General features: G+C 33.9%; 1 protein-coding gene across 5 annotated transcripts in view; it reads left to right on the top strand.

The window, feature by feature from the left end:
* PACRG (parkin coregulated) overlaps positions 1-22,072 on the top strand; it is a 257,202-nt gene that overhangs the window by 69,225 nt on the left and 165,905 nt on the right. The window lies entirely within an intron of this gene.

The following is a 22,072-nucleotide window of genomic DNA, read 5'->3' as shown; positions in this document are numbered from 1 at the left end:
TCTTTAACCTGCTCCTACTATTTAATTATTTTGGTTATCATGAATTACTTTTTTTATGTGTGTTATTTATTGGACTAAAATAAGATTTTGCTGGAAGCAGTGATAGTTACAGAAAATGAACATGATATGCATGAGCAAAATATGTCAGATTTGTAGAATTTTTTTAATTGTTCATGTCAAGAACATGATACCAATTTTAAATGTATAGCTATGTTAATTCAATACAAAAAGGAGGGATTTTGCAATCTTATAGCTGATTGTACTCCTAACAAAGCCAACAGGATTAGACCTATAGTGTGGTAAGTGGTACTACATAATTTGTTAGTAACTAGATTTTAAGGTAGCTTTTTTGCTTATTGAAGTATAGAAGAGAGATTTGTGCTACTATTTTGTTGCCCATAGCAGTGTTGAATCACCACAGGGAACAATTAATAGTTCTTGCAGCAAAGGGAATCTCTATCCCACAAAACTTTACCCATGATCAGAATGAGATTCCAGTGCAACTGTTCTTTAGGCGACCCTAGAAATGTCCTTTCTGCTCTAAAATTCACAAGCTTACAACATAAGTCTGCATGCTAACCTTTCATTACCAGGTAAGACCCAAAGGTGATTTGCAATCAACTGCAAAAAATCTGGAGTTTAGTTTTTATCTTGAGGCATTATAACTTTTAATTTTTCAAAATCAGACTGAGAGGTGCAGACAATTTACCTCATTTTAATTGCTCTTTGATGCATATATTTCCATCATAAGGACTAGCATTCCACTAGATGATGCTAGTGACTGCGTAGTTGACTTAGGACATGAGAAAATGGAATGAAGCTGCATCAGGGGAAGTTCAGATGAGACATGAGGGAAAAGGTTCTTTACTGAGAGGGCAGGCGGTCACTGGAACAGGCTCCCCAGGGAAGTAGTCACAGCAGCAAGCCTGTCAGAGTTCAAAGAGCATCTGGACGATGCTCTTAGTCATATGATTTAGTTTTAGATAGTCCTGCGAGGAGCAGGGAGTTTGACTCAATGATCCCTGTGGGTCCCTTCCAACTTGACATACTCTATGATTCTCTGATTCTGTGGCATCTTGCTAACTTGCTATCTACAAGCCTTCCAGCCACAGCTGAATGTCTAGAGTAAGTGTTTGCTCCCTGTATCTGACAGTTTGAATTGTTTGAAAACATACTACCTTAATACAGTCACAATAGCAGAGTCTCTAGTCAAAGATCCAGCACGTTTTTTTTTCTTAACACAATTTGCAATCTTATAGACCTAATGTGTCCCTAGTGTCCACCTACCACAGGAAAACATTGGCATGTAGCTAGTGCAATATAGGACTGAGATGTCATGCAACAGTTGCTTTTGCTATTGCTGTTAATCCTTTCTTTAGAAACAAATGATCAATACTAAAGCATACATGCAAGAAGGCAGCATAGTAGCGGACTATCCCACTCTTACATTAGCACGTGGCAGGGTCCAATCTTATTTCCCTTATTCCATGCCGCTTGATGTAGTCACAAATCAATCCAGACTGAGTTCTGTGGCAAGCACTCGAGAAAACAATACTGAGGTAGTAGAGTTACTTGAGACTGTTGTTTAATTTGGCATGCAACCATCATTGATTATTGTGCAGTTTAAGTAGATGAAGCAAGCAAATAGGAGTTTTCTAGTTCAAACTTTACCTTTGATAGCTTCTAAAGTCTTAGAGGGTGCCCACTGCTGCAAAAGGGTGAGAATGTTGTTCATCATTAGCTAATATTTAAAGGTACAGATAAAGTAAGGTCTGTATTTTTCACTTGTTTTCTCATGGCTAATTTTCATCAGTTCATCATATTTATTTGTAAATCTGATTAAATAAGTAATTATTTTAGAAATATATTTTACTCAATACCGCTTAAATTCACGAAAATGAAAAAAATATTTTTATGATGAAACATGTCTATGCAAAATGTTCTATAAAATCTTGCTGAACTATATTTATTTGCATGAATCATGATTGTAGTGGAAGGATAAAAAGAAGAAATAAATGGTAACAGTGATATTTTAATCCTGCCATAATTGCACAATATCAACATTTTATTATGAGATGGGTTTTTTGCTCTGTTTAGATGTAATGTATATCATGGTTCATTTCACTCTTGTTAGTTTGTCTACCAAGTGGTGCATGAGAGAAAATGCAGGGGGGTCTCAGAAACACGATTTGTTCAGACAAAGGAAAACACTACAGGATTTTATTCTTTCCTACAAAATACACTGTAGGGTTTTGTTTGTTTGTTTGTTTCTTTGTTTGTTTTGTTGTTTTTTTTTTTTATAATTACTGAAATGAGACAAAATAACCATAATTGTCAGACATTAAATATTGTTTTGAATACAGTTTGAACTCTTGTTCACTTTATTGTAATTCTGTGGACAGAATACAGTCATCTTCAGCCAGAACAGAAGAATCTGAAATGTTTTAATATCCATGAATTGTGTTAATATGTACCAAAAAAATATGCACGAGAGACCCTTGATTTTGTAACAGTTCCACATAACCCTAATTCACATAACCCTAATTTCAAGCCCATGACTAATTTCCTGTGAGGGCTTGCTACATATAACTATGGTTGTAGTACTAGATAAGATATAAATTTAAAGTTCAGGAACTATTCAGAACTATTTCTGAATAGCTGCATGTGTTGAATTTTTAATTCTGAAATAATAGTACTTTGTTGTTGTTGTTTAGCTTAATTATTTCCAAAATGCACTAAATTTAGAAAGAGGCATTCTTACTCCAAATTAATCCTAAGCATGGACAAGATTTAACTGTGCAGATAAACCATGGTATTTACCTTGGTGCCTTTTCTTAAAAAAGGGATCAAAGCAAATTAGATATCACTACAAGATCATTATAGCAAGATGTGTCTTCTATGTGAATTCTCAGACTAAGTCTTTAAGTTTAGAAAGGCGTCTGTTTGAATATTCCTGTAATACTGACATTCTGGTTGGTAAGTTTTACTATTATTGCAAGTTCAAATAAATAAACCTGTTTTGACCTAATGGAAGAAAACATATGAACAGATAAAATATGATTATAACATATCAATCATCAATATTACATATAAGAACAGGAAATTGAACCTGGTTTTAAAGAACACCATCCAGAGGGAAAAAAAAAAAAAAAATTAAAAGCTCTGATAATACCAGCCTAAAATTATCTGGTGTTAGAGGCTGTAATCATGTTTATTTCTAAAAGAAGAAGACATGACTGTCTTGGTGTTCCTAACCTTTGTTTTCAAAACTGGAGAAAAGCTGTCCTTTTGTAATTTTCAGAAAGTGAATATAGAGAATGATTTGTTAATTATATCTGTGAAAAGAAACCCACCATCTTTGTAACTCACTACACAAATTTCTGGTTTTGATTACAATTAAAGTAAAATAATCCATACAAAATGAATTCAAGACTTTTCATCCTGATTCAGGGGATCTCCTAGCAGTCAGTGAATTCTTTCTTTGCTAAATGGCATACACTTAATGTAATATTTTAGTATCTAATTTAAATCCTTTGTTTGTTTTCATGCTCATTAAATAGAACTGTGTCAATATTAGTGCCTTAAAATTGCTGCAAATATATAATACTCATATTTTTTGATAAAGCAGTAGCTTTTGAGATCTAGAAATAAACAACTTCTATGGCTGAATTATTCAACATATGTTCAAGGGTCTTTTCAAATTTGAAGCATTTGGTTTTGTCCACTAACAAAGAATGAATGATAATGGTATGGTTTGAAAATGTGTTTCTGATATGTAACAAACATAAAAGTTTGGAACATAAATTGTTGTTAATTTGGAGTTAGATAATAGTAGAAAGTGATCTTTTTAGGAAAAGAATGTGTTAAAATATTTATAAGCCCTTTGACTACATATGTGGGATCCTGCAGTTCTCTTTTAGCCTATATATATCACAATTTTATTTCAAAATGTAGTAATATATTCTTTTGCACAATCTCATACCAAGCTACGAATAATAAAAGCTCATAGTTCAGGTCTGAAAAGGACTTCCATTTTTAAATATACGTTACTGAATTAAAAAAGGTCAGAATGCAATTAAACCTTTGACTAGGAACGTTGATAAAACCGAGAAAGTATTTCTGAATTATTAAGAATGTGTTTGAAATGCAGTCTCTTTGTACAGTACAGAAAGCCATCAGAATGTTTGAAAAATTATTTTTTTAGGGAGTGAGGTTAATATGAAAGTCATCATGCAGAAGAAAAAAAAGCTTCTATTCTTCAAAAGAATTTTAGCAATTTCAGAGAAATGAAAACCAAATTCAAAAACGCAAACTTCTCAAGCAAAATGTCAAAATGAACATGATTTCCATCTTTTGGGGTTTATGTTTTTTTCCAAAATAGCTATGTTCACTAAGGATGTGACTCTTACCGTTTTAACTTCTCTTCATCCCCTCTTCTGTACAGCTTGTTTTTTTCAGGGGCTAGTATAAGCTATGGTAGCAAAATTACTCTTTGGTGATAGAAACTAGATGCAGCGGTAAAAGAAAGTGTTCTTCCCTGCACATCATGAATTTGGATTGTGCATACGCTTTTTCATTGTGCAGATTATTGAAGGTTGCTTTTGGTAATAGGGACTACAAATAATCTGAACATGCCACAGAACTGCAATTTTTACTAGCATCTCTCATTCTTCATTTGGTTTTATCAGCATGTTGTATACTAGTTTATATAAAATTCTGAGCTGCTATGATTAACCTGGTATCTATACCCAGCACCAAGAAAAATCTTTTTTGGGTTGGGTTGGGCTGGGTTGGGGGTTTTTTTTTGTTTTGGTGTTATGCTTTGTTTTGGGGTTTTCTCCATAAAATAGCTGGGGTTTAAATTTTGTTTTCTTTTCCTGGAAGTGCAACCTTTTTTGCTAGTTTGAGGGATAAATTTTAAGCAAGAAAAAATATATTCTTTTTATATCGACTGATATAGTTGGAAGGGAGACAAGTTTTCAGTTGGAGAGCTCTCAAGTAATGTCTCGGCATTTTTCATTTTTGTGGTAATGTCTTGCCATTAAACCACATGAATAAGCACTGTATATTGTTCCCTATGTAGTATTAAATAAACTTAGGTAACACTTCCCAGAGTTCAAATCCCAAAACAAATTAAAAATAGTTGGAGGGAGCTTATTTACCCTACAGAATGATCCCATTATTATACTAATGTCTTGCAATTTATAGAGGTGAGATGTAATTCTAGAAGTTGAGGGGTTTTAATAGCTTATTGCTATAAGAAGGGGAGGGTCCAACTTTTCTTCACCTCTTCTGCTCTCCATTTCTAAGGCATACTTGGCACTGGCACTGATGCTTATCAGAGCCCTCTGTGAGTAAATTTATCTCACCAACTCAGGGAAAAAAGTGGATGTGTCTTTTTTCTCGATTAACAGCAACATGTTCACAGTCCTGGGATCTTTGATCAGAAAAGAGTCCATGAGTGCTAAAGCTGTGTGTTGGTGAAGGAGAGAGAAACAGTGGTGAAGTACAGTGAAGAATGGGAGAGAGTTGAAGGATCTCAAAACTTTTTTTCTTTTGACATCAGTGAACTGCTAGATTAGTTCAGCTGCTCATGGAATTGCAGCCTCAGATAGCTGAAAGCAAATAGAACAAACTGCCTATGAAAAATAATACTTTCATTTTTTGATTTATTTTCAGATATACAGATATTTTTTCTGCTTCCATTCTTTGTTAAACTATGTTTAATATCTTCTTAATAAAAGATGTTGAGAGAGGTTTTCTTAAAACTTGTAAATCCCCCACAAGTGTTGTCATGCAGAATGAAAGCTTTTTGCAAGATTATATACAAAGAGGAGTGGCCATGTATCATGCTTAGGCACAGTGGGTACAGAACAGAGTGGTTTTAGTTTCTATTTTATTTAATGTCTTCATTAATGTTTTACGAAATAGTTCAGAGTTTTCTTCTGCAATAGACTTCTGTTTATCTTCCCCAGAGAGCTCCTTTTTTTTAATCATTTCAGTGATCCTTTTTAAGCCTGTCTCCAATACAATTGTGTTGGTATAACAGAAAATTGCAGTGTGGATTCAAGAGAAGTCAACTGAAAGCAAAAATTTCTTAAGCCAGAAATAATACATAATAATTTAGAGAGACTAGAAATATGAGTTGAGGTAAAGAAATAAAGTCTTGGAGAAACAAATTTTAAATGCTGCCTCTGGGAAAAAACCCCAAACAAAACCAACAACTATATTAACAGATTTAGTGTAAAAGAATAGTCTGAAAATAGTAATTTCATTTTTTAGAGGACAGTAAAAACCACAGTTTTCTGTGGAGACAGTAATACAGCAAACTTAGGATGTGGCATGGTAGCAAGAAAGAATTATTCGGTTTTAAGCTAAAAATGTAGCAATAGCTCTGTTGCATTATCTTAAATCAGAAATTATTAGTAATCTGTATACTATGGCTTACTGAAGCAAGCACAAGCAAATACTGGTCATAAACAGTTGTGTATAGACAAATGCCATTCACAGTTCTTTGTGACTGTGATACTAGTGCCCAGCTAATGACTATCGAAAGTGCTGTCTTCGCTGATGTGGATGCAACTTTTTTCTTAGAGATTGTTAAAAATTGCAATCACATGTCTGTTCTAGTTTCCTTTTTTAAATGCATAATACTGAAAAATAGCCACACCTTAATGACTATGACCTGATTTTCATTTAAATGAAAACTCCTTTAAATCTTTTAAGCAATATCATGTATGTACTACACTTGTACCCACTCTATGACCTGAAATCATACAGAAGAGCTACAGAACAAATGCAATATCTTTTCTAGCAAATAAAACAACATTCCTACTGACTGCATAACAGTAGGATCCTTATTGCCATAGATAAATATTATCCATTTTCTTGTCCCTTTTTCTCCCTATGATATTATAAATTTTCCTACTGATCTATTAAGTTTTTAGTCCTTGATAATGCTGACAGGAATCCATTTCTGATCGGCTATAAAATATGTCTTGAGTTATCAAAGTTATAGAAGTTATGATCATCCTTTTGATAACAGCAGACTTAAATCCCTCTCTTACATCTAAGAAGTGTTAGTTTGTATCTAATTACATTTATATTTAGTAATGTGTTAGTTTTATATTTATATTCAAAAGGTATGTAGTTGTTTTCTTCTTCAAAAGTCACTATTTATATTGACTCTAGCATTTTATGAGTTAGCTAAGATTAACAATCTTTCATTTACAGACTAAAATAGGGTACCAAGCTTATGTCCTTCAATTAAGGCAACATTTTTAAAGTTGTTGAGTAACTCTCGGTGCTTCCAGTTTCCATTCTGTGATACATATAGTCACAGAAAGTGTTGAAAAGATAGGTTTCTCAAGTTTGAAATTTCTATATTGATTTCATCCCACCGCTAAGTAACATTAATTCCAAATAAATTCAGTCTGTTCAAATCTTGCTTTTCAAAAGCACTATACTAGAATTAATTTTAAGTTGAAAAATATTTCTTAATAATAGTGCACCAATTAACTGCATGCTTAAAAACGTAATTAAAAATTTACATAGCCAATGGCTCTCTAATATATATTTTTCTGTTGGCTCACTACTTCTTAATACTAATCTACAAATCATTCATGGCTTTACTCTCTTCTGTTAAGTTCTTTTTCACATCTGAAATGGAGGTGTCTTTGCAGGTCTTAGAATAAATGTGTGATGTTAGAGATTAAAAAAGAATCTTATCAAAATGCTATTTCAAAACACTGTAGCAAAACACTATGTTTTTATGAAATCCCATAAAAATTCAAAGTAACTGTTTCAATACTCATCAACATTCTCATTGGTTGTTTTTAGTTTGTACATTTAAACTAATATTTCTGGTGAAACACTGAATTATGTCATATTATGTATTAGAGGTTACTCAATGCAATCTCTTCTTTCTTACCACTTGTGGCTCACAAAACTGTAATTCTTTCTAGAGTTAGGTTTTTTACAGTCCTCTGGTCTTTTCCATTTCTTTCATATTTATAATTTAAGAATTTAATGAAATGTCTCTTTTCTCCATGCTCAGATAAAGTACCATATTTATTAAAAAATGACATGTACGTTTGCTTAACAGCTGAATAATATGTTTCCCTTAGAAAGTAAAGAATGTTTTCCTGGAAATGACTGAGACCTCCTTTATTTAACAACATCAACGCTGAATCTGGGGACTAGTATTCAGCTGGAGTCTAAAACAGGCCTTGCAAAGAGTAGTGACAATTTACCTGATTCCTATAGTACAGAGCTGCCATATTTCAGTTATTAATTCCTCTGTGGCTAATTAATAGTCACAACTTATCCCAGGATTCTAGAAAACAGTAATATTGTGGCAGTTAATTTACTGTTCCTTTTTCCCTGCATACACAATTAAAGCCATTCCTTTGTTTGATGTAAATTGCCATCTCTTGAAAGCGTATGGAATGAAAACCCAGCCATGTATCAGAAATAACTTTAATTTAAATTTGCTAAATGACCTCTGAAAGCTAGATGAAAGATTTTCTGCTGAATGGGCTGGTGCTCCCTGCCTGTATAATTTATGTGAGAAATTAGTGCGAATGGTTCACTTTTATGGAGCAGTGCTGCTTGTAGCAAGCCTGCAGAAACAATTTTCCCCCAAGCCTCCATCTGTTCTTCAAACCAGGGCATATGCCATCTCATCGAGCTTGAAAGTCAACTGATTTATAACTCTTGAAAAGTGCATAGATTGAAAAGAAAGGTCGACTGCTGCTATGTGACAATGATTTGCTAGGCACTTGGATAAAGACAATTCATGTTACTATGGACCCTAGAGGACACAAGTGATGTTGTAAGCTTCTGAAATTGGTAGATTGACACATAGGACTAAACCAAATTGCTCCTCCTCCTTCAGTTAAACAGCTACCTCTCTTCTTAAAGATGGAAACTTTTTAGAAGGTAAGTAGGTAATATAGCCCAGACATCTTGTTATACTGCATTTCAGGAAGAATAAGCTTTTCCTAGCTACGAATGTTGCCATCTAGAAGTGCCAGGACTTGTTCCACTTTAATCTTTAAGCTGCAAGCAGAAACGTCTGTCTTTAAAAGGGCTTCTTGTTGCTTGTCAGAAAGTTTTGTTCAGTGCCACAAACACATTGTTGATGAATTTTCTGTATCTACTCTGAAGGTGATTTCTGAGCCCTATCCCAATTAATGGATGGCTTGTTCTCTGTTCATTAGTTGTCAGCTTTCTTCCTTTTACCTAAATATGGCGAAGTTCTCTCACAAGTGACAAAACAAATGGAATTGACAACATAAAAATCAATGTGTGTTTGATATTTTAATTTCTGGTAGTCAGATACTGTGACCATTCTACTTTGAGGCTCAGAGACTGAATAATTTCTTCAACTACTTTGTCTTGTCAAGTCTGATTTTTTTTTTATATAATTTTAGGTAAAAAATGGCATATACTTAAGTGCTTTTTTAATTTAAGAAAGGTAATGTAGAAATGATGCAAACAGAGTCTTTTAATGTGGAAATTTGGGGGCAGATTTTGCCTTGAAAAACACAGAGGTGTAGTATAAAAAGTACATGTGAATAACAGGAAGAATCATCTTCTACGAGTGTAAGCTTATTGCTTGTTGATCTATCTATATTATCTGTAAGAAAAAAATGGCTTTGTAGCTTTCCACAATCATCTGATGTTATGTAGCTATGGATATCCTGACCTAACCCACATAGACAAGTATACTTTCTGAACGTCATATAACTCAATAAAGAAAAGCAGAACAGTGCAGATAAACTAGATCACTGTTATGAACTTTATCTGTTTATAAATGGAATCTCAAACACTTAAGTCAGTACCCAGCATACATACTGGGTATTTGTATATTGTATGTGCTGTTGACTGACTACAGATGATGAAAATGTAGAGCTAGTAGACTGTGACAATTAAATACAAATTGTAAACCTTTCACTGAGTTGAAGAGATGTGTTAAATACTTATAATATAGCTTTATAAAACTATAAATTGTGTAAAGGAATGCAAGATGTTTAAGAAAACTTCACACTGTATGTCTCAAATTAATAGAAGTTCACTATCACTGAAAACATATATTCTAAAAACATATTCAGCAAATGTCTCTTCTTCAGAAATGTATTATAGTGGAAGTCTGTTCTCATCAGGTTTGTGATAAACACTTTATATTTTGTTACCCTTTCATTGTTTCATTTTTGTTGTCCACTATATGTTAGGCATGTCCATGGGGCAAATTTATCTCCCTCAGTTCTTTTTCATTTCCTATACTGTTTCCAAAGCATAAATTAATTCATCATCATTTCAGTGTCATTTTCTCATCACTATCCTCTATGAACGTTTCACATCAAATTCATGTTCACATCTACTATGCTGCAGAGTTGTGATCTGGGCTCAGCACTGCTCTCATTCCTCACATTGTTACTCTGCTAATTAATAGTATCTTTTTGCTTAATACCTAGTTTTATTTCCTTTTCCTTTCTTCCCTGTTGGTTCTTTCATCTGTATCTCCTTTTGCTTATCTGTGAAGAGTTTGTCTTCATATGAAGTTATTCATGAAGACAGCTCAGCAAGAATTGGTTTAACTAAGGAATGCTTTTTACATGTTTTATTATGGTGTAAATGTGTCCTTGAATAGAAAGTGTTCAGATTAAGACTAATGAAAACTTTCTAAAACTGCAAGACCTAAATTTTAACCTTTTTTTTTTCCCAAATTCCCTCTTTCTTTGAAACTGGTTGACAACCTGGTTCGATAAAATAGCTATCAATGTGGCATGAAAGAGCTCTGTTCCTGCAGAGATTTAAGCATGTACTTAATGCCTTGTGATCAAACCCACAGAAGTGATACTTTTGCTTATACTATGTAGCAGTGGTATTAATGAAATGTACCTACCTCTAAAATGAGAAAAAGGTATTTACATTTGTTTGTTTTCAATCATAATGATGTAACTTTATTAATAAGTGCTAGTTTCAAATTAATGTTATTGCATCTTTAAGACATTAATGGCCAAGGCCTTTAAAAATTCAACTCATTTAAATGTGTCTGATAAAAACTCTACTGAGGTGTTTCAACTGTGTTTTTTTATGAAAAATTTGAAGACTGAGTCTATATTTACGTTTCAAATAGCAGTGTGGATTTTTGACAGTAGTAGTAACATGTGGTAGGTTATCAGGGCTAAAATAAATTATGTTAAATATTTAAATGAGATAGTTCCCTTGGCTTTCAGCATTTGCACATTAATGCTCAGGAAACAGGCAATTGTAGGGAATTATAAATACTGCAGTTTTTGTACTAAGTGACAGAATCTGTGGGTTGCTAGTTTTCTCCCCTGTGACTTCCTTCAACATCATGCCAAAAAATGCATCTTACTTTGGTTTTAAAGGAATACCAGCCAAATAGTCTCTGTATAATGAAACAATCTAAGTGCTGTAGGACTTGGTAGAAGTCTATATTTATAATATCAGAGTTAAACCCCCCAAAACCAAACTGGCAAAAATAATTAGTTTAAGTCTTATGCATTGGAACTGATTTTCTATGTTTTAAAATTAATATTATGTTCATATGTGCAGGCAAATCTATGCCTTGTTTAAAGAATTATTACAAAAAGGTAGACAAATAATACCTCAGAAAATCACAAATAATGATCTTTAAAGAGATATGAATATTCAGGTGAAAATTTCCTCAAGCTAGAATGAGGCTAAAAAAGGGTGTTGCTTCCAGTGTAATTAAACTTCAGTCTAAATACCTATCTCTTTAGGAACATAAGCTGTATTGTAATGTAGTGAATCTCATCTTATAATGAAGACTGAGTGCACTGAAACACAGTTCTGCTCTGAAAAACTAACACAATCAATGGTGGTGTTTTCTGTTCATATCCAAGGAAATTCTACTAGGGTCAGAAGCCAGTGGTCATACACTTAAAAATCATAAATACCTATATGAGCCTATACAGTAAGTGATGTTCCCACTTCGTGCTTCTTATCTTGTCCTTTCACTCTTAAAAAGGCCAGTTCAGATGGGAGACCCCTGCTTTGCCTTGCCATTTAATAACAGCACTGGAACCTTGCTGCTCTTATTATTCCTAGGTTGGCAGACTGGGAGGCCCAGATAAAGCTGGTGTCTGGGGCAGAAACATTCCTTTTAACAAAGCCCAAGTTGGAAAGTCATTTCCCACTTGAACTCAGGTGAATTTCAGTTTCCCGAGTTGTTGCTTGCCTTGTGCTTCCACAATGTGAAAGACAATACACTTTATTATCTGATCTTAATATGAATTTTTTGCTTAATATATTCACAGATCAGTTCATGTGCTATGCTGAACACCCCTCGCCCACCCCCCCATATTAACCAAGTGAAAACTGCAGTCCTTTTTATGTCTGTGCTAAAGTCTAACCTTCTGTTCTTGTGCAGCAGTTTGGGAGGAAACATGAGCAGCTATGAGTTGATACAAAAGGGCATAGTTTACATAAGTTTGGGAATTTGGGTGTCACAGTTATTAAGACTACTTTACTCCTTTCAGAGTTAAAGTAGACTTGCCTGTTTAAAATTTTCACCATCATACAGTTCTCAGGGGTTTGTTCAATCTGAGCTCAAATAATAGTTGGCAATTTTGTGATTCAGCCGGAAATTTCTAGTTTAAGCTGAAGATGAGGAAAGCTACATTTCTTTTTTTTTCTTGTAGAATTAAACCTGTATTTTATTTCTTGTTTCTCCTATATTATTTTTTATTCCATGTATGTTTGGGTGCTTTTCTGAAGAGATAGGAAAAATAGCTGTCTAAAACTCTTCAGTAACATTACTGAATTTGCCCTATTCTTTCCTGACAAACTGTAAGCAGCATATAGCCACAGTCATGGTACTACAAGCCCTTCCCAAAATGAGAAAAGAATATTTTTTTGTAGATAAACATTATCTGATAAGGAAAAACCTCGATCTTTATTGAATTTATGCATGGATTTTTATTCATTTTTAATCTTGAACTTATTGAAATCATTCATTCACAAATTAAATCAGAAATGCATAGCAAAATATTTGCAATATGTTTATCATCAACTGTGATAAATTTGATATATTATTTCTGTGACATTATAAAACTAGGCCATAAAATTCACTCTAGCTACAATAGAAGTCCTTATGCTACGTAAAACAGGTATGAAAAGATGAAGTGAATACAACTTCCTGGTCATGTAGCTCTTGCCATCAGTCTGTCAGAGATCTCTTGTCTCCAAACATTTCTGATTACAGACAATAAGGTAATATTTATGCTTTCTTGTGTACAAACTTGCAGATAATTAGGACAATACATCTATTTGCTCTCAAGGGCATGGAAAGACAAGCTTTAATGGATTTACCACTTCAGAAGGTGATTTAAACTGACTGACTTTGCATGAAGTTGATTTGGAATGCTTACGTGATAGAATAGAATAGGATAGAATAGAATAGAATAGAATAGAATATTTCAGTTGGAAGGGACCTACAACTATCATCTAGTCAAAATGCCTGACCACTTTCTGAGGCATTAGTTAGACACACCTAGTAACTGTCAGTGATAACAAAATCACAGAGAGCAGGAACTTCACTCCCATACCTTTTCCCCAGGTAATTTTTTATTTGTGTATTTAGCATCCTAGATCATTAATCCAGTTTTTTGAAACATAACCTAATGTGGTGGTATCACCTAATATGGTGACTATCAGGTTAGAATAATCCTCCAAAAAGTGGCTTAATTTTTAGATATGCACCAGTTGTGGTCCAGAATTCCAGTTAGTGGTTAGCACTGGGTTATTTCATGAAAATTTAAAGGTAGCAGATATATGTTCAGACTGCTGGAATTGTGCTGTTCCTCTTAATCTTTTATTTTATCAAAAAGGTTTGCTGATAAACCTGAGAATGTAAAAGTGAGTTCTAAGAGTGAAGCATGTTTTCTCTGCTTTAATAATTGATTCTGTACCCATGTATATTTCATTATAAAGTGGCAGCCATTTACACTGCTGTTAATTCTGTAAGGAAGTTAAAACTAATCCCCTATTCTTATGCAGTATAGGGGTTAATGTGCACAAGCACATTAGAATGATTTTTCTAAGTTGTTATTTTTAAAACATTAATATTTTCATATCAGCTAAGAAATCTTTTCACTTATTCTCACCTGCAGATAATGAAAATGGTGGCATAACAGGATAAGTCTCTAAAACATTATCTAGATAAAACCTACTGCCTTATATTTCCAGAGGGATTTTTAAAAGTAGTTATGTCTGATCTGATATGACCTTATATGAAGGATATTCAGTTCCGGTCTTTCATGTCCTACCATACATATCAAATTTCACTAAATCAGTAGAAGCTACCATGGCCTACCTAGAACCTACCAAGAAATACTGTGCATCTGTTGTTAGAAATTCTTTACAGTCATTCAGCAAAACATAGTGCCCGAAACCTGTTGTTTGGTCAATATTCATTGCAGAATACTTTGAAATACTTGGCAAAGTTGTTACATAGTCCAACTTTTTGTTCACAAATTCCCATTTAAATCAATCTAAGTCATAGATTTAGTGGGTGAAATATTTTCTAACTATACTGACTTTTTAGTCCTGTTTATTTCTAACTTTAAACCTTTGTGGGTTTTTTTTTGTCACAGAAATATTTAACCTATTCTCCAGTAAATGCTACTTTTTTATGAAGAACCGTGACAAAGCCATTTTAATGACCTTCTAAAGAAAGACCTTCTAATTAAAGTGCAGCTTATAACATCAAATGTTTCTCAGTTGCCTACAACTTTATTGATCTTCCAAGAAATCTAATAAGTTCAAAACATCCACTCCTCCTTAGCAAAAAGTGTTATATCTATATCCTCTATAATGTTCATCTGAGTATCTATTGTTATATTTTTTTAAAAGTTCCAACATTTTTACGGACTAGGGGGTGTAATAACTATTGCTATGTAATTTCTGGAAGGTTATTACATTTCCTGGTCATCAGATATTTGGCCCAGTGTGAATGTTTTCTAGTGCATTAACTGCTCTGTACTGCTTTCAAGCTTCCACCATCTGGTCTAGTTTGTGAGTTTATTCCAGAATCTTCCCCCCCCGCCCCCCCCATCATTTACTGTTGCTGGTACTTAATTTTTATTATATAAAATAAAGTCTTTGGGTTTGTATCTTGCTTTTACATTATATATTCAAAACTATAACAAATGTGGTATTTACTTTCTCAGCAAAGTCCTTGCCTTTCTAAATTACGAACTGAGATCCCAGACAATTTTGAGTTTCCACAAATATTTTGTCCTGGCATTTTATCATATTTCTCACTGTTTATCTTTATACATTTATGTACTAGTTCTTAGTTTGTTTTTTTGTGTTTGGGTTTTTTTTTTTACATGTGTCTTACTATAGTTTATGCTTATTGACTCCAGGAGAGTTTGATTTTTGAAGTCCAAAATTTGGCAGATTTCTTTTTGCTTAAATGAGATGTTGAAGAACAACTGACTGGCTAGTAGCACTTATACAGAAAAGGACTGGTAGGCCCTGGTGGACAGCAGGGTCATCATGACTCATCTGTGCACCCTTGCAGAATGAAGGCTAACCACATATTAGATGACATTAGCAATATAAAGTCAGGGACCTCAGGGCAAGGATTATTCCCTTTAGCTTAGTGGTCATAAGGCTGCATCTGGAATTCTGTGTCTGGTTTTGGGCCCACAAAAATAGAAGACAGATATCAACATAGTGGAGAGCGTCAAGCCGGGAGGCCACCAAGATGACCAAGGGGCTGCAGCACATGACATATGAAGAGACACTGAAGGAACTGGATTGGGTTAGCCTGGGCAAGAGAAGGCTAAGGGAGATCTAATTGCAGGCTTCCAATGCCTGAAGTGGCCTTATGGAGGGGACAGAGCCAGACACTTTTCAGTGGTGCACAACAAAAGGAGAAGAGGCAGAAGTCACAATTTGCAATAAGGGAAATTCCGGCTGGAGAGTAGAAAAACAGTTATTCATGTTTGGGGCAGGGGGTTGAGCAAGATGATCTCCAGATGCCTCTTCCAAAGTAAATTATTCTGTGATTCTATGAAATTAGATGGATGAGCTTATTATTTTGTAATTTTTCATTACCTTCCTTTTTAAAATGTCAAAACATACTACTGCTTAATGAGCATGAATTCCCAGTGCTTCTGAAACATAGATGTTTTACAGGTAAAGAAACTGAGGCACAGAAATAGTGGTACAACTTTAAAAGCTGTTAATGGACTTACTTAATTTGTTCCATTATGTTCTTAACCTTCCTTTAACTTAAACCCAAATTTTTTCCATGTGCAGTTTTTATACATACATATATATTTATTCAGGACATAATTGTTATTGCTTTCTAGCCATATCAGGTAAATTTACAATCTCATTCATAAGAAGTCTGAGATTTGTATTCGTGTTCAGTTTACCATAACTAAACCCTAAATGTAAAAACACCTCCAGCTTTAGATCCTACAGTCAACACACTGTAGCAGCTCTCTACACTCGTGTCAATCTGATTCTTCTTGAAGAGTTAGAAATTGATGTAGCTTACTGAGGAAAATCCCTTCTTGATGCAGGAAAGCCAGAAACGTTTAAAATTACTATGATTAGTCTATTGACATTGTACAAAGTGCTTTGGGCCTCTAGATTTCATGTGGTTTAAATGAAAGTAGAAGAATTTTAACAGTACCTGTCATGTAGTATTAGGTTCTAAAAGTGACTCAAGTAGAGAAGCTTATCTGTTTTCTTTTTAAGTTTAAAGAAAATGAGGAAAAAATATAAAATACCTCACAAATCTCCTACAGAGCTATTGAATACCAGAACCTAGAGGCAATATATGGAATAATAATTAATTTATCTGGTAACCGTCTTGGTAACCATCAACTGAATCATGTCTCCAGTTCCTCAACATCTTTTTTAAGGGCTGGCAAGGAAACAGGACATAGTATTCTACATATAGCCTCACCATTGCCTATTAAAGGAGGATATAAACTTTGCTTTACCTGCTGGCCACATTTTTAATGAAGCCCAGGATGTGATTTGCTTTCTTTGTGATAGGAGCATCACCGGCTGTTATTCAACATGGCAATCACCATAAGCCTCAAGGGAGCGGGACTGTTACTCTGCCAGTCAGTTTCCAAACTGTACTGGTGTAGGGGGTTTCTCTATCCTGGCTGCAGGGCTTTGCACTTCTCCATGTTGAGCATCACAGTGTTTCTGTTTGCCTAATCTTCAAGTTTCTAAAGGTCCCTCTAAATTTAAGCTCTGATACACAGTTAGTCATCATTCTTAATATCAGGCTTTGCCTTTAATGTTTTGGGGAGATGTAAAATGGAAACATAAAATCCACATATTATAGGAAGGTCAATAGTGACTTTAGGTGTTGCCACAAAAATACCTTCTCCAAGGTCTGGGGGTGTGGGTGTGCGCACAAGTGCGTGTGTGTGTGTCTATATATTTATATACACACACGTACATGCACAAATAAACCATGCATCCTGGAATTGCTTGCTGCTATTGCAGTAATGAGGATTCAATACTGCAGTTTTAAAACTTTTTTGGATAATAAGCATCAGAAGGCAAAAGATGTGAAATATCCTTCTGTAGGGAAAGTTCACTCAATAAAAAAGCAGGAGAAAATATTCCAAGCAAGTACATAAACTACTGAGGCAGGATTGAAAAATATTTCAAATAAATGAAAAGAACTTGAGACAGACAGAAAGAAGCTATTTTATTTTTTTTTTAATAAATGTGAATGTAGAAAACTGAAATTCGAAAATTCCAACACCAGATTTTAGTTTGCTTTCTTTCACATAAAAGTGTGGGACATCGACAGGTGGCTAATGGGGAATCTGCTCCAGAGAAGTCTTGTATACATGGATAATTTTTCTCATATGAAGATTCCTTTAATATCAGAAAGGCAATATGGGATTTTGTAGTTAAAGAAACAAAAGTTTGATTCTGTGAACCTCCCATTTCTCTATTTGTTTATGTTTACTGTTTTACTGTCTTCAAGTGCTTAAATTTCTATAGGTTCTTTCCTCCTATTAACATTTGGTTCATTTTGGTAATTTAGAATGATCAATGTAAAGATGAGTTTTCAAGCATGAACTGTAGAAACTATGCAACTATAGAAATGTCTGGAAAGCCTCAAAGATGTGGTGTCAGACATGCAGATAATATCTAACCCAGGGGATGCAAAAATCCTTCCAGGCTTTTGGATCTGACTGCACTTTGACTGCAGTTTGGTCCTTTACTAAGGCTGGACCAAAGTAAGAAATAAAATCCAACTGTTCTTTAAGAATGATACCTGAGCATAACTATCCAGGCTGGTAACATTTTAGCCCCTTTTACTTGCCTGTAGTGTTATGTGCAAAAATAACTTGTGTTTTTAAAAACAGACTTCTTCAAATGGAGATACTGGGCTAGAAATACTAGGAGAAAGTTGTATTGTTCACGATTTTTGAGTCTCTGTGTTCTGATGATACCACTGGATTTCTGCGAAAATTTCTTTGTTTGGATACTGCTCTGTTCTTCCACCCCCAAGGATGATGACCAACAACATATCCTTGTTAATATGGAAATGGTCACAGTTTTGGATTACATGTTCTGTCCCTGCTGATAAATGTTCTTGGTGTTGGTATGATGCCACATAAATCTTCTTAAATTTTCATTTGTTTTTTAACAAACTAGGAAACGCCATATGTCACAATTAACAAAAGCTATATTTTGATTCATTAGTATGCTCTTTAACTACCGAATCATATATTTTTTCCTTAGGGTCTCACTTCTTCTAATATGCAGGATGGATATTTCACTTGGGGTAGAGCTACATGAACACTTGCTGTTGCATGAGAACCAGATAAAAAAGCTCCATCTGTTTGTTCATGTCCTGTGCCACAGTTCAACGCTCCCTCAGTTGCACTTAGGTTTCATTCTATTAATCATATCACTAAGATAGTAGATGTTAAAACCAATAAAAAATAAGTTCGTGGTGGGGTTTTTTTTTTTTGGTTGGATTTGTGTTTTTTTCTCTTAATTTTATTTTTATTCAGGCCATTACAATAATACTAGTGCAGCCACACACACCTTTGCACTGGTGTAACTGAAAGGAGTGTGAGCCATGGCAGTAGGGCAGGAAGAAGCAGCACAGGAAGGGAGGGAGGGAGGGCGGGCAGACATCTTAAATCCATTTTACACCTGAATACAATTTAAAAATATAAAATATCAAATCAGTGGTCCCTAGGAACTTTGCATGAAGAATATGTTACTTTATATCTTTTTAATCTGTGCTTTTTTTATAGTATTCTCAGTCTTATATCAGATCGCCTCATAAATGTTCATCAGTTTATTTTACACAGTTTACGCTATTAAACCTGTCTTGCAGATAAAGAGAAAGGTCACAGAGGGAGAATTCATATTAGATTTCTAACTCTAACCTAACCCTGATAATTATTTTAATAATTTAGTGATTAATTAGAAGATGGTAATTTTATACTAAAACCTGACTGTTCAGATTACTTAATTTTATTTATTTTATGTGTTCAAAATATAGCTCCTGCTGACTTATACAATTTTTATGAAGGCTCTAATTGAAAGACTTTAGAAACTATTCTTCAAATTTTTAAATTAAGTGTTTTAAAATTGCTTAGAGTGAAAGTATACTAATTCAGTAGAATGAAACAAATGTTTCAGTTAAAAACCTAGAACAGGTACTTTCCAGCCAGCCCTGAAACAATCTTCTCCTTTCAAAACCAAACCAAACCAAACTAAACTAAAACAAATCCTGTTTTTTTTCTACTTGGCACTTCTGCAAATTAGATCCAGGAGTCTGAAGTATGGTGCCTGGAAAAGAAGGAGTGGACATATAAGTGGGCATATGAAAATTTTAAAGTAAAATACTGTATGGCCTTAGATGTTAGCTTTTTGTCAGAGGCAGAAAGGGGGCATCCAGGGCCCTCCAGTGCATCTTTCAATTTTTCCTTCTTTTCCTGCCATTCTTCTTTCTTAGCATGAACACACCTTTCAGCTTCTCTAGGCAAAGAATCAAAGGTTTCCTAAACACCAAGCTGCTAATAAACTTATACCATGTTTCTTCTCTGAGTAGGATCCTTCTAGAGAACATGTAAATCAACCTTGCCAAGGGGAGGAAGGTTGATTCTATAGTTAAAAAATTTATGACATCATTATTGTAAAAAACAAAGATCACATTTTACATTGTGCAGCAAGTGTAGCCATTACTTTTCGTGAGAGTATAGTGCTCAATGGTGTAACTTCAGAACTGTCCTGTAATTTTTTACTACAATATTTGTCTACCTATCCTACCTGTTTTTATCCTATCTTTATCCTAAAGATAAATATTTAATATTTTTCTATCCTACACTGTGCAGTGTAGACACATACTGAAATTATTCTAGAATGAAGGTTTAAACCAGTTTCTACTGTAATGCCATATTTTAGCTATTTGTAATCTAATTCTAGCACACTGAATTTGCTAGATATATTTTGAAGAAGAAAAAAAAGAATAGTTCTGCATAGATGATGAAGAAGAAAAAAAAGAATAGTTCTGCATAGATGAATACAGGGTTATCTTAAGAAAAAAGAAAACACCCTCCCTCTTACATAAGAAGAAACTCAAAACCCAAAATTGAATGTTTCCATCTCTATATTAAAAAACTTGGTGATATATCTTAAACTTTTGACAGAGCTATGAAACCTTGTGCATCAGTATGAATTGAAGAAAATACTTTTCAGTAAGCTATTATCCATGCCTTTTAATAGTTTGAAGCCTAATCTTACTCCCATGATATCAGTAGGAATGTTTTGCTTTTTTATTTCAATAAAATCAAGAACCAATACACTTGTTTATGACTAATTATTCTCAATTGAATGCATTTTACTAAGAAACGGAAATATGTTATGTATGTGACTGCTATCTTGAACCATGCTGGAGGTGGCCAACTTAATGATTTTAATCCTGAATACTTAATTAGTATTCAACTCTTAACTATACCTCTGTGTGACAGCAAGCTAAGCTATATCACTATTCTTTGTCTACACTGGGCAGTGAAGTGCATTGCCATACAGAAACCCCATGGAAAATGAGCTAGTTAAAGTTTGTAAAGTAGTATAGAACAAAAAATATAATTGGTACAAAGTCTCATTTTTATGGAACCCAAAGTAAACTGTGCAGCATTGTGTTTATGCAACCAGAAGGCTACTCAAAGGTTTAGTTCGTAAATATAATCCCATGGAATCCATGGTTTGGGAGAACAATTTGTCTGGAGTAATTACAACTGAGAAGAGACTCAAATAATTAAACATACATATAAATATTTATATTTATGTAAAATATACACCTATATAAAAATACATCTATTTTATAGCCAGCTCAGAATATCATCTCTATTCTGTTTTCCAGACAAGGCTGCATGCTCTCAGTTAGCTGGATTTATATAACAAATATCATAGAATAATAAAGCAAAGTTATCTAAATTTCATTTTAACTTAGTCTTTGTTAATAAACTTTACAAAAAAGCTTTTAATAGCAACTGAAACATTAAATTTCACAGATTTTCAGTAGACACACACAGTGGTGGTAAAAGCAGCAGTAGAGTAAAAGCAAATCTATCACACATATAATGGAAAAATATACTGAGACAGCAGAAACTGTTTCTTAACAAACTGACATCCATTGCAGCAGAATCTCAATATATAGGGAGAAGATGATGTGGAATATAACTCATAGCAAGTATTTCATCTTTCGGAGCAAAGTTAAGCATAGGGCATAGGAAGAATCCTTTAACTTCTCCACAGAAAGAGGAATAACTTTAAGATACTCTTTTCCAAAAAGTTCACAAACATGCCAAGATTTTTCTTTTAACGGTTATGGTAATCTTATTTAAATGGAATATGCAAATCCCACCCTACACACTTTTTTGTTTAGATTGCATGAAAGAGGTGAACTTCATTCTTCATATTTTGATGACTTTCGAAGCAGAAAAATGTTAAAATATTTTGGTGAAGTATTGTCATGATAAATGTATATGGAACACGT

The sequence above is a fragment of the Haliaeetus albicilla genome, chromosome 7 (assembly GCF_947461875.1).
Source record: "Haliaeetus albicilla chromosome 7, bHalAlb1.1, whole genome shotgun sequence".
Taxonomy (NCBI): domain Eukaryota; kingdom Metazoa; phylum Chordata; class Aves; order Accipitriformes; family Accipitridae; genus Haliaeetus; species Haliaeetus albicilla.
This window is presented reverse-complemented; position numbering and strand designations above follow the sequence as displayed.